Consider the following 12,703-nt stretch of genomic DNA (forward strand, 5'->3'; position numbering starts at 1 on the left):
TTGTTTTTAAAACCTAATCTGGCTCTAGGCCACTAATGCAAGGGCTAATCCCATACTACAGAGGTGACTTTAGAAAAGAACAATTTGCTTTACGTTAACGAAGAATAGGTTGAGGAAAATAAGTTCACCTCAAAACAATATGATTGGGAGCTCGAGAGGGTTAAGCACTCTCTATCCCGATATGCAGTTTAAAAGATGGAATAGATACAAGTTTCTTTACATTTTAAGGAAGGTTACATAATGGAAAAACTTCGGACCCGCCCCGAGAGTTAAACTGCTGAGCAAGCAAGAAAAGAAGTAATTAATCGGCCATTACCTGGTTGTTGACTGCCGCCGAAGAAAGAGGCGCTTCCCGCCCCCTGCTATGTACTTTACACACGAAAAGATGGAACAGAAGTGGCCCGGAGACCCTAAAATCAGCAGTTTATATACTCTCGCGGAAAGTTCGAGGCGTTAGGGGAATGAGAACACCCTCCCACAAACTCTTTATTGGGTAGGATACAGCAACATATTCAAGTTGGGGGAAGATACATCCGATTGGTCAGAAATTAATAAAAGAAATTCGGGATTGGCTAAATTTAAAACAAGGGGAAAGAAAGGGTTAGTATTGCCAACTTAAACAATGACAGAAGGAAATTTAACAAAGAACAAACTTTTGAAATTAAATTTTCTCCAAAAGAACAGTTCTTTTTCTTCGCACTAGGGTGCACTATTGTAGTTCTTCAGTAGTGTCCTCTAGAAGAGAAAGTTCACACTTCTTACTACCGGTAAAACAAAAATACATCAAAAGTGGCACAGTTCAAAAACTCCAAACTTTCCAAGTAGTGACATCTTCCGAGAAACTTGAAAATTAATACCGTCGATAAAGTTCAGACTTCCTCCAGCAGAGGAGTTTCAATTGGCGCACATTTTAAATTAGCGGCGTGGAGGTGTACCGCCCGGTACAATAATAATAATAATAATAATAATAATAATAATAATAATAATAATAATAATAATAATAATAATAATAATGCTATTGGCTTTACGTCCCACTAACTACTTATTCGGTTTTCGGAGACGCCGCTGTGCCGGAATTTTGTCCCGCCAGTAAATCTAACGACACGAGGCTGACGTATTTGAGCATCTTCAAATACCACCAGACTGAGCCAGGATCGAACCTACCAAGTTGGGGTCAGAAGACCACCGCCTCAACCGTCTGAGCCACTCAGCCCAGTGAGTTAGATTTTGTTTTTTGCTATTTGCTTTACGTCGCACCAACACAGATAGGTCGTATGGCGACGATGGGACAGAAAAGGGCTAGGAGTGAGAAAGAAGCGGTCGTGGCCTTAATTAAGGTACAGCCCCGGCATTTGCCTGGTGTGAAAATGGGAAACCACAGAAAAACATTTTCAGGGCTGCCGACAATGGGGTTCGAACCCACTATCTTCCGGAATCAAGCTCACAGCTGCGTGACCCTAACTGCACAGCAAACTCGCCAGGTGATGTGGATTTGGCCCAGTTTTGCGGCCAAAAGCCCTTCTCGACACCAACTTCACGTGGAGGGTTATATTCATTCCTGTATGCTTCTACGGTGGTTGGTAGGGTGGTGTGTTGTGAGTAGATGAAGAGAAGTGTATTGAGACGAAAATAAACACCCAATACCGAAGAAGTTGGCCGTGCGGTTAGGGTCGCGTAGCTACGAGCTTGCATTCGGGAGATTGTCAGTTCGAATCCCTCCGTTGGCAGGCCTAAAATGGTTTTCCATGGTTTTCCCATTTTCTCACCAGAAAAATGCCGGGGCTGCATCTTAATCAAGGCCATCTCTGTTGGTGCGACGTTAAGCAAATTGTAAAAAAAGAAAAAGAAAAAATCAACGTGAAAACTACGTGCCGTCTTCTTCGAGTATGTCAAAGAATTCTTTCTTTCTTTCTTTCTTTCTTTCTTACTTTCTTAATCTATTTACCCTCCAGGGTTGGTTTTCCCTCGGACTCAGCGAGGGATCCCACCTCTACCGCCTGAAGGGAAGTGTCCTGGAGCGAGAGACATTGGGTCGGGTATACAACTGGGCAGAATGACCAGTACCTTGCCCACGCGGCCTCACCTGCTATGCTGAACAGGGGTCTTGTGAGGGGATGGAAAGATTGGAAGGAATAGACAAGGAAGAGGGAAGGAAGCGGCCGTGGCCTCAAGTTAGGTACCATCCTGGCATTTGCCTGGAAGAGAAGTTGGAAACCACGGAAAACCACTTCCAGGATGACTGAGGTGGGAATCGAAGCCACCTCTACTCATTTGACCTCTCGAAGCTGAGTTAACCCCGTTCCAGCCCTCGTACCACTTTTCAAATTTCGTGGCAGAGCCGGGAATTCAACCCGAGCCTCCGGGGGTGGCAGCTAATCACACTAACCACTACACCACAGAGGCGGACCAAAGAATTCTTGAGGGATAAAATTAAGACAAGCAGCGTCCCTTAAAATCTCAAGCAATTTCATGCACATTAAACAAACAATTTATTATTTAAGTTTTATCTATATTTGATGTGTCCTGACTGACTAACTGACTGATTCATCATCGACGAGCCAAAACTACAGGACATAAGGAAATAAAATTTTGGGAATACATTTATGTTACAGTGTAGGTACTCACTAAGGTAGTATTTTTGGATATTTCCTCGCTATGGGGGTGAGAAGTAGGACTGAATTGTTTAAATGACAATATCTGAAAAACTTGACAGTTTACAAACGTAAAAATTGATATTTGGAATATCCTTTACAAATAAAAAAACACGTACTTTTTGTTTCAGGAAAACCTACTTAAGGGGACTGAAAAGAGGTGAAAAAGGGGTTGAATTATTTGTATGAGGATACTTATGTCTCAAAAACTGAAGATGTTACAGGCTGAAAATTGGCACACGGAATTTCCCGTAAGAATAAAGAAACACGTACCTATTATTTGTTTTTCAAACATCCACTTAAGGGGTGAAAATATGTAAAAATGGGGTAATGAAAAAATTTAACATGTTACAGACGTAAAATTCGGTAAGTGAAATCTCCTTTAAATATAAAGGAAGCCATATTTTTTGTTTTCTGATAATCCACTTGGGGGGGGGGGGAGGAAAGGGCTGAAAAAGGCGTTGAATCCTTTTTATGTGGATACTTATATCTAAAGAACTTAAGTTCTTACGGGCGTGAAAATTGGTATTTGGAATCTCCTTTAAAAATAAGGAAACATGCATTCTTTTGTTTCCGGAAAATCCGCTAAGGGTGGGTCAAAAGAATTGAAAGATCAGGTGAATTTTTAAAGTAAGTATATGAACACATTATCTCTTTACATCTTACAGACGTGAATATCGGCATTTGAATCTCCTTTAAGAATGAAGAAACACGTATATTTTTGTTTTCAGAAATTCCACTTAAGGGCGAGGGGGGTGGGGGGGGGGTGGAGAACAAGTGAAGAATCGGTTGAAACGAATTGAGGATATTTATATCTCAAAAACTGAAGATCTTGCAGACGTTAAAAATGGTACATGGAATCTTCTTTAAAAATAAACACATACTTTTTGTTTTCAGAAAATCCGCTCAAAGGGTTGGGGTGGGGTGGAGTGGGGTGAAGAGAAGAAAAAGAAGGGGATGAATATTTATAATGATACCTCAAAACCTTAACATGTTGCAGACGTAATACTTGGTATTTGGGATCTGCTTTATAAAGAAACATGTATTTTTTTTTTCGGATAATGCACAAGTAGGGTGGGGAGTGGGTTAAAAAGGACTGAGAAAGTGGTTGAATCCTTTTTATATGGATACTTATATCTCGACATCTGAAGATGTTATAGTCATGAAAATTGGTACTTGGAATCTCCTTTAGAAATAAAGAAACGCATTTTTTTGTTTTCGGAAAATCCATTTAATGTGTGTGTGTGTGTGTGTGTGTGTGAAAAGGACCGAAAAATGAGTTGAGTTATTTTAATGAGGATACTTATATCTCATAAACTGAAGCTCCGAAAGGCAATACCACAAATGTGGTTTACAAACAGGTACTGGGGTAAATTAAAATCCATTTTTCGGTGAGTTTTCTTATCCTTTCGAAATTTGTCAGGTAATGTCTTAATGCAGTACCAAGGAACTATTATGTTTATCAAATTACGAAACCTACGCGAGCGAAGCCGCGGGTAACACCTAGTTTAAAATAAATATAGGCTAGTGATTTCATTCTTCTGAGTTACTCCACACTTCCTGGAAGAACAAACGTGAATTCCACGTCAAGTTGAAGAAATATGAACTTGAGTTTTTAAAAAACTACGAAAATTTTAAAGTAGTTATAGAAAAGCTTCAGAATCAATATTATGCAAATATTACTTTTCTAACTGTAATAGCACTCACAGAAAGAGTCGTTAAATATATTGTATAATATTAGACCAATTTTCGTGAATTACAAGGCCCATATTTCAGTTTACCTAAGAGAAAGGAAACTGAATGAAAATTTATTTTCATACACATAAAATAGGCTTATACACAAATTATGTGTTTTCACAATATTATTGAGATTGTCATTAAATGCCCATTTTATCGAGCTATGTACATGCAGTCGCTTATGTGCGGCCAGTATCCGGTATGCGGAAGATAGTGGGTTCGAACCCGGCTGTCGGCAACCGTGAAGGTGGTTTTCCGTGGTTTCTTATTTTCACACCTGAAAAATGCTGGTACTGTATCTTAACTAAGGCCACGGGTGCTTCCTTTCCACAATTAACCCTTTCCTATACCATCGTCACCAAAAGACCTATCTGTGCCGGTGCGAAGTAAAGCAGATTGTAAAAAAAAAATTGTTCATTTTAATTTTTATTACACAATGTAAAATATATCTGAATACGTCAAGGCGTTTGCCGTCGGCAGTTGGATAAATCTGGGTTGTCAAATTTATGGGGCCGTGATATACCAATATAAAAACAATAACGAACTACTATGCTGAGGTTGAGCTCACATAAGGACACAACCGAGCGAGTTGGCCGTGCGGTTAGAACCGCGTAGCTGCGAGCTAGCATTCGGGAGATAGCGGGTTCGAACACCAAGGTTGGCACCCTGAAGATGGTTTTCCGTGGTTTCCCATTTTCACACCAGGCAAATGCTGGGACTGTACTTTAAATTCATTAAGGCCACGGCCACTTCCTTCTCACTCCTAGCCCTTTCCTACCCCATCGTCACCATAAGACCTATCTGTGTCGATGTGACGTAAAGCAGATTATAAAGAAATAAAAAATAATCCCACCGTCGGTAGGCCTGAAGATGACTTTCCGATGTTTCCTATTTTCACGCCATGCAAATTCAGGGGCTGTACCTTAATTAAAGCCACGGCTGCTACCTTCAAAAACCTACCCCTTTCCCATCCTTGTGTCTCCGAAAACCGTCGATGTGTTAGTGCGAATTTAAAACCACTAGCAAAGAAGCACGTAGCTGCTCAATAAACGGGTAGTAACGCAGCGTCTGTTCAGGGTTAACAGTTCGTGCAGGGATGCATAAGTTCAGGCGCGAGTTTCGAATACTGAACAAATAAATTTACTTCCATACAATTATTACATGAGGGCCCCGTAAGTCCGTCTCCTGCTTTGTAGAGGAAACTGTAGTGACTTTAAAAATATTATTTTAATGTGGGGAAGTTGATCAAATGCAATAAATATATTTTCAAACATGTTAATAAATAACTGAAATTCTAAGGCAGTTACTATTGTGTTCTATTTAATTGTGATGACGAAATGAAGTTCCTATCCATAATCGTGTGTTCTTAATATTTATGTAAAAGGTTCATAGGTGGAAAAATATACTATTTCTTTCTTTCCTTCTTTCTTTCCCCCTTTCTTTTCTTCTTTCTTTCCTTCTTAATCCGTTTACCCTCCAGGGTTGGCTTTTCCGTCGGACTCAGCGAGGGATCCCACCTCTACTACCTCAAGGGCAGTGTCTTGAAGCGTGAGACTTGGGTCGGGGGATATAACTGGGGAGGAGGACCAGTGCATCGCCCAGGCGGCCTCACCTGGGGGGGGGGTGGGTGGCAGCTAATCACACTAACCACTACACCACAGAGGCGGACAAAATCTACTATATTTAACATTTAATCCTCGTTTAATGAAGGTTTTCGAAAGCCGATATTGCACAGAAACCAATACCTCCAACCACTTAATTTTTTAGAGATATTACATCTTGGACCACCTGCAAAAAGTCATGTCCGTATGGGCCTTGAAGGCCTTTGGAGAAATGGAAAGTAAAGGCTTCAATTGTTCGTAACCTTGGCACTACCTGGGGTAGAGTAGCTTGCTTTATCTCCAAAAATCTCGTCCCCGTGAATCAACTAGTTCACTTAGGACATGTGTCTCTCCAGGTGTGGAGATCTGGTTTCTAAATTATTGACTTCCTGGGGTGAAATCGAACCCACGTCCTTCCGAGTGAACCAAACAAGCCTTTTCCACCATCATGGTCAAAATAATGGAGTTCACACAGACAGATGTTCTCGAGGCAAATGTTCCCTCAGCTGAAACTTGGTGACCACACAAGGTTATCTATTGCCGAGCACTATAGCAGCATTAATTTATTCAATAATGCTTGTGATACATTGAAAAATCTCAATCTCGGGTTTACGACATAAGAGACTTAAACATTTATTATTATTATTATTATTATTATTATTATTATTATTATTATTATTATTATTATTATTATTATTATTATTATTATTATTATTATTATTAAACTCCACGGACGCATGTTGAATTTACTGGAAATTGTAACGTACTTTGCATGGCTGAGTGGCTCAGGCGGTTGAGGCGCTGGCCTTCTGACCCCAACTTGGCCGGTTCGATCCTGGCTCAGTCCGGTGGTATTTGAAGGTGCTCAAATACGTCAGCCTCGTGTCGGTAGATTTACTGGCACGTAAAAGAACTCCTGCGGGACTAAATTCTGGCACCTCGGCGTCTCCGAAAACCGTAAAAGAGTAGTTAGTGGGACGTAAAGCAAATAACATTATTATTGTAACTTACTTTGCGCATATAAATATTATTTCAATCATTGGCAATCTTTTGAGAGTTGATCGGAGTTAAATGCTCGCATGAGTGACCGACATTTTGTTACATTTACTTCTGTTTAGACTAAGTGTCAGTTGGTTAACTACAGCATGCTAATGAATACTTGTCCACTTCCTCAATGATACAAGCAGTTACGTTTCAACCTTAACAAACAAAGTCACATGTTGTAGGCCTATACTAGTCCTGCTCTGTGGTGCTAGAATAGCTCTGTTGTTACAGTTTCATTTTACGAGCCTGAGATATCGTAGTTATTAGCTCTCCCTGTGTACTGTGAGTGTGTAACTTGCCTTATGAGCTACTGTAGACTTCCTCCTCCGCGAAGTGTTTACTCGATACTAACTGGGGCTAATACATGCTCCAAAACTGCATTGATCGAGACGCACAAGTTAGATCTCATCGAGTTATTTTCACATTTATTGAATATGGAATCTAGAATAATACTGTAAGAAAAGTTCCCTTGCAGCAAATAATTACTGTTACACTGTCAAAGACCACACAACAGCACAGGTATTCAGAAAGGTTGTTTAATGATCAACGGAAAAAGATGCCCCTAAATGTAAATGAAACTGACAGCAACAATTACTGCTTTTCACGTATGTGCGTTGAGTATTGTCCATGGATAGTATAATAATGAGAGGAATACACTAAAGGCGCAATAAAGGGCATGCATAAAATGTTCATTTGCGATTAGGTGTGCTTTGCCAAAACCAGGTGTCTTTCAGGTCTGAACATGATTGTGGTGATGACATTGGTGATTTGGACAAAACAAAATGAGTAACATTCTCAGACGCAATTTCCCGTCAACCATTCTGCTTTTACCGAGCGAGTTGGCCGTGCGGCTAGGGATGCGCAGCTGTGAGCTTGCATTCGGGAGACAGTGGGTTCGAATCCCATCATCGTCAGTTCTGAATATGGTTTTCTGTGGTTCCCTATTTTCACACCAGGCAAATGCTGGGGCTGTAACTTAATTAAGGCTACGGCCGCTATGTTCCCAATCCTAGACCTTTCCCATCCCTCTGTCGCCGAAAACTTTCAATGTGTTAGTACAACGTTAAACAAGTAGCATTCTGCTTTACGGGCTCGAATATTAGACAGACTAATGGTACTGTCTATATATGAGACGAAACAGTATTAAGAATGATAACATTTACCGTATAAGTTAATGTGGAAGCACTAATGGGGGCAGACGCAAAAATTGAGCGATACTGCGTGATCCGTGTTGCGTAGCTATAAGCTTGTATACAGGGCATGTTGGATTTGAAATTCACCACTGGCAGCCTTAAAATATATTTCATTCCCCATTTTCACGCCAGACAAATGCTGGGGCTCTACCTTAATTAATACCACGCCCTCTACCTTCTTCCTACAGTATCGTCACCGAAAACGTTTTTAATTATCGCGACCTTAAACTCATAGCAAAAGAAACAAGCAAGAGATTAACGTCAAAGCAGAAATGAAATGTTTTAAACTCAAATAATAGCATATGAGGAAATAAGCCCCACGGGGCCGTGCGGCTAGGGTTGCGCAGCTGTGAGCTTGCATTCGGGAGACAGTGGGTTCGAATCCCATCATCGTCAGTTCTGAATATGGTTTTCTGTGGTTCCCTATTTTCACACCAGGTAAATGCTGGGGCTGTACCTTAATTAAGGCCACGGCCGCTTCCTCCCACTCCTAGCCCCTTCTTATCCCATCGTCGCCATATGACCTATCTCTGTCGGTGCGACGTAAAACAAATTGTAAAAATAAATAATAAGCCCAGCACCATTAAATGTATCCACAGGCGTTTCGTTTGTTTTTAGACGTACTGGATTTAAATGTCGAGGGCAGGAAATGCAGAGATAGATCTAGAAGATCACGAATAAGAAAATATCCTAACTGCAAAGATAAGACATTTTCATGTATTGCTAAGAATTGACAGAAATGTTCATAATATTGGATAGCAGAAGCAGAGATACAGTTTATCTGGAAGGTGATTATTATACACGACAATTACGGACGAATAATCAATCGGGATCAGTCCTCGGGTGTCCGGGTTCGATTTCCGGTACTGCCAGAACTTTAAGAATGGTGGGAGCTCTGGTATGTAGTTAAAATGGTACGTGCAGCTCACCTCCATTGGGGATAGGCCTGAAAAGAGCTGCACTACCACAAGACGAGGACACGAGTATACTTCAACATTTTAGCTGCAAAGCAGGAGAGAATCAATTCGATTAGTTCCTTTACTGAGGCTTGCATACCGAATATACATTGAATGACATACGTCTGTTGTGAGTACATTGTTTATGTTTCGTATGTATATATGTATGATACGTACCCAAAGTCTCCGAACACCCTTTACTGGTCGCTCCAAAGACGCCTGCCATGTTATTAATTTCATGTAGGACAGCTTTCGATCTTCGCGAAAAGCTTTCCACGAAATTATGATATACTGAAGATGGAATTTTTCTCCATTTTTCCTGAAGCACAGTGAATAGCTGTTGCCCGGTTGTTGAGCGAATTGGTCTAGTACTCAATCGAGACTCTAGTTCATCCGAAAAATGTTCCATGGAGTTCAGGTCAGTCCAGCACATCCACCTGATTTTTCTTCGAACCGCGATGCAATGGTCCTTGCTTTCGGGACGGGAGCACTATCATGCTGATAGAGAAAATGTCCGATTCCAAACTGTGTCACAATGTAGGATGCATGCTGTTCTGCTACCTAAAATGTTTTCATAAACACATTCGTTCATTGTACCATAAACCAGAATTAATGGTCTGAGCCCAAACCAGGAAAAACAGTCTCAAGCCATCACCCCATCTTCGCCTAATTTCATGCTCGCTATAACACATTCAGGTAAATGCCGTTCGCCAGACCTCGGCCAGGTCCACTCAAGCCCATCTAAGTGCCCAGCCTATATCGTGTCTCATCACTTCATAAAATCTTCTTCCACTGTTCCACAGACCAATGACGGCGCTGTTTGCACCACTCTAAGCGATGTCGCGCATTCGTTTGTGTGGGCAGTGGCTTCCCGGCAGCAGCACGACCCTGAAAAGTGAATCCTATAGCCTCTCGACGGATCGTTCTGTTACTGACCTTTGTCCGGCTCCATGGCTAAATGGTTAGCGTGCTGGCCTTTGGTTACAGGGGTCCCGGGTTCGATTCCCGGCAGGGGCAGGGGTTGGGTGTATGTATGTGTCGTCTTCATCACCATCGATTGGGTTCAATGTTTCCCTGGAGTTTTCACTTCACAATAACATCCTAACACTGGACCTGGACAGACTTAACTCTCATCAAATCTCTCTGACGGAATGCTTGAAATTTTAGACCCCTACAATCGTGCCCCGTTCGATCTCACTTAATTGTCCTCGTTGACTCATTCCGACGGAATACACGTCTATAATGCGACGCTTTATGCCTACACTTACTGTATACAGGATCTCTTTTATAAACTAAGTCGAAGCGGCGTTTTTACCCTGCGATACGACAGCTGTAGTATGTGAGGCACGCGCATAGTTCTTGACCTTGCAAGCAGCCTGCACGTGTTCGACCTGGCAAGCGTCAGCCGCCAGTCTGAATCTCAGCTGATACAGGTGAGACAATTATCATTGCAACAACGTATTTTCGTATTTAAAAGTTTTGATTTCATCTTAATGGTCGTGTGAACAGTCATAACTCTTTTTGCTATTTGCCTTACGTCGCACCGACACATATTGGTCTTATGATGACGATAGGATAGGATTGGCCTAGGGAGTGGAAGGAAGCGTCCGTGGCCTTAATTAAGGTACATCCCCGGCATTTGCCTGGTGTGAAAATGGGAAACCACGGAAAACCATCTTCAGGGCTGCCGACAGTGGGGCTCGAACCCACTATCTCCCGATTACTGGATACTGGCCGTGCCTAAGCGACTGCAGCTATCGAGCTCGGTAGTCATAACTCTCGCTATTGGTGTGTAGAAAATCCTTTATGTTTATGAAGTCCCTCATTATGATAGGAAGATTGGTGTGCTGTTAGTGCAAGATGAATAATTGGGCCATGTTTTTCTCGAGACGACAGTAAATACAAAACGGGTACCAAGATAACATTTTGAAGCCGTTCTTCCATCAGTTAAGGGAAGAAGAAATATCGGGTGAGTGATTTCAACAAGATTCAGCCCCTGCTGTTGCAACAGAAGATTTCCTTCTTCCAATCTCCGAAGTGTTTGAAGAGAGAGTGATCAGTGCTGGTCTATTTCCCCCTTGTTCTCGAGATCTAACAGTGTGTGATTTTTACTTGTGGGGTAAACTGAAAGAAAAAAGTGTACCGAACAATTTCTCACACATTGGAAAAACTGAAAGAAAACATTACGAAATAAATCAGAAATATTACAGTGGCAGAACTCACTCGCGTCAGCCAGAATGTGGTTACCAGGTACATTACATGTATAACCCAGGAAGGACGACACTTCCAGTATCTTTTATAAGGTAAGATTTCACATAAGACTGTATTCACGCTTAAAGGAGGGTGACCGCGCGCGGCATAAGTTCGGCTGAGGCAGCTGCCGTAGCGCAGAGTACAAACACCGTGCGTTCGGTCTGAGTTTATAAGAGTAACTCTCTATGTGTCCGCCTCTGTGGTGTAGTGGTTAGCGTGATTAGCTGCCACCCCCGGAGGCCCGGGTTCGATTCCCGGCTCTGCCACGAAATTTGAAAAGTGGTATGAGGGCTGGAACGGGGTCCACTCAGCCTCGGGAGGTCAACTGAGTAGAGGTGGGTTCGATTCCCACCTCAGCCATCCTGGAAGTGGTTTTCCGTGGTTTCCCACTTCTCCTCCAGGCGAATGCCGGGATGGTACCTAACATAAGGCCACGGCCGCTTCCTTCCCTCTTCCTTGCCTATTCCTTCCAATCTTCCCATCCCTCCACAAGGCCCCTGTTTAGCATAGCAGGTGAGGCCGCCTGGGCGAGGTACTGGTCATACTCGCCAGTTGTATCCCCCGACCAAGTGTCTGAAGCTCCAGGACACTGCCCTTGAGGCGGTAGAGGTGGGATCCCTCGCTAAGTCCGAGGGAAAAACCGAACCTGGAGGGTAAACAGATGATGATGATGATGATGAACTCTGTATGTATGTATGTATGTATGAGAATACGCTAATAATGCAAATCCAGTATCAAAGATATCGTCACTATTTCTCACCAATGTGTACGTGGTTCGAGTCTTGCCCAATGCAAAGGAAATATTTGAAATTAAAAATCACATTGCCGTTGTTCGGGTTCTGCTCAATTGTGTAAGTCTCATGGTTTTTGATCATAAGATCGATTGTCATGTAAAACTGCCAACTTGCTTACTTGTAACGGTCGGGCTGAGTGGCTCAGACGATAGAGTGCTGGCTCTCTAACCCCAAGTTGACAGGTTCGATCCTAGCTCACTCCGGTCGTATTTGATAAATAATGTTATTTCCTTTACGTCCCACTAACTACTTTTTTAAGGTCTTCGGAGACACCGAGGTGCCGGAATTTAGTCCCGCAGGAGTTCTTTTACGTGCCAGTAAATCTACCGACACGGGGCTGTCGTATTTGAGCACCTTCAAATACCACCGGACTGAGCCAGGGTCGAACCTGGCAAGTTGGGATTAGAAGGCCAGCGCCTTAACCGTCTGAGCCACTCAGCCCGGCAGAGGGTCGTATTTGAAGGTGCCAGTTTC

The 12,703-nt window shown here is 42.4% G+C and overlaps 1 protein-coding gene across 1 annotated transcript in view; it reads right to left on the bottom strand.

Annotated features, from left to right (window-relative positions):
• Window positions 1-12,703, bottom strand: part of LOC136863783 (uncharacterized) — a 251,087-nt gene that overhangs the window by 106,952 nt on the left and 131,432 nt on the right. The gene's annotated exons all lie outside the window — the stretch shown is intronic.

Source organism: Anabrus simplex, chromosome 2 (genome assembly GCF_040414725.1).
Source record: "Anabrus simplex isolate iqAnaSimp1 chromosome 2, ASM4041472v1, whole genome shotgun sequence".
NCBI classification, from domain to species: Eukaryota; Metazoa; Arthropoda; class Insecta; order Orthoptera; family Tettigoniidae; genus Anabrus; species Anabrus simplex.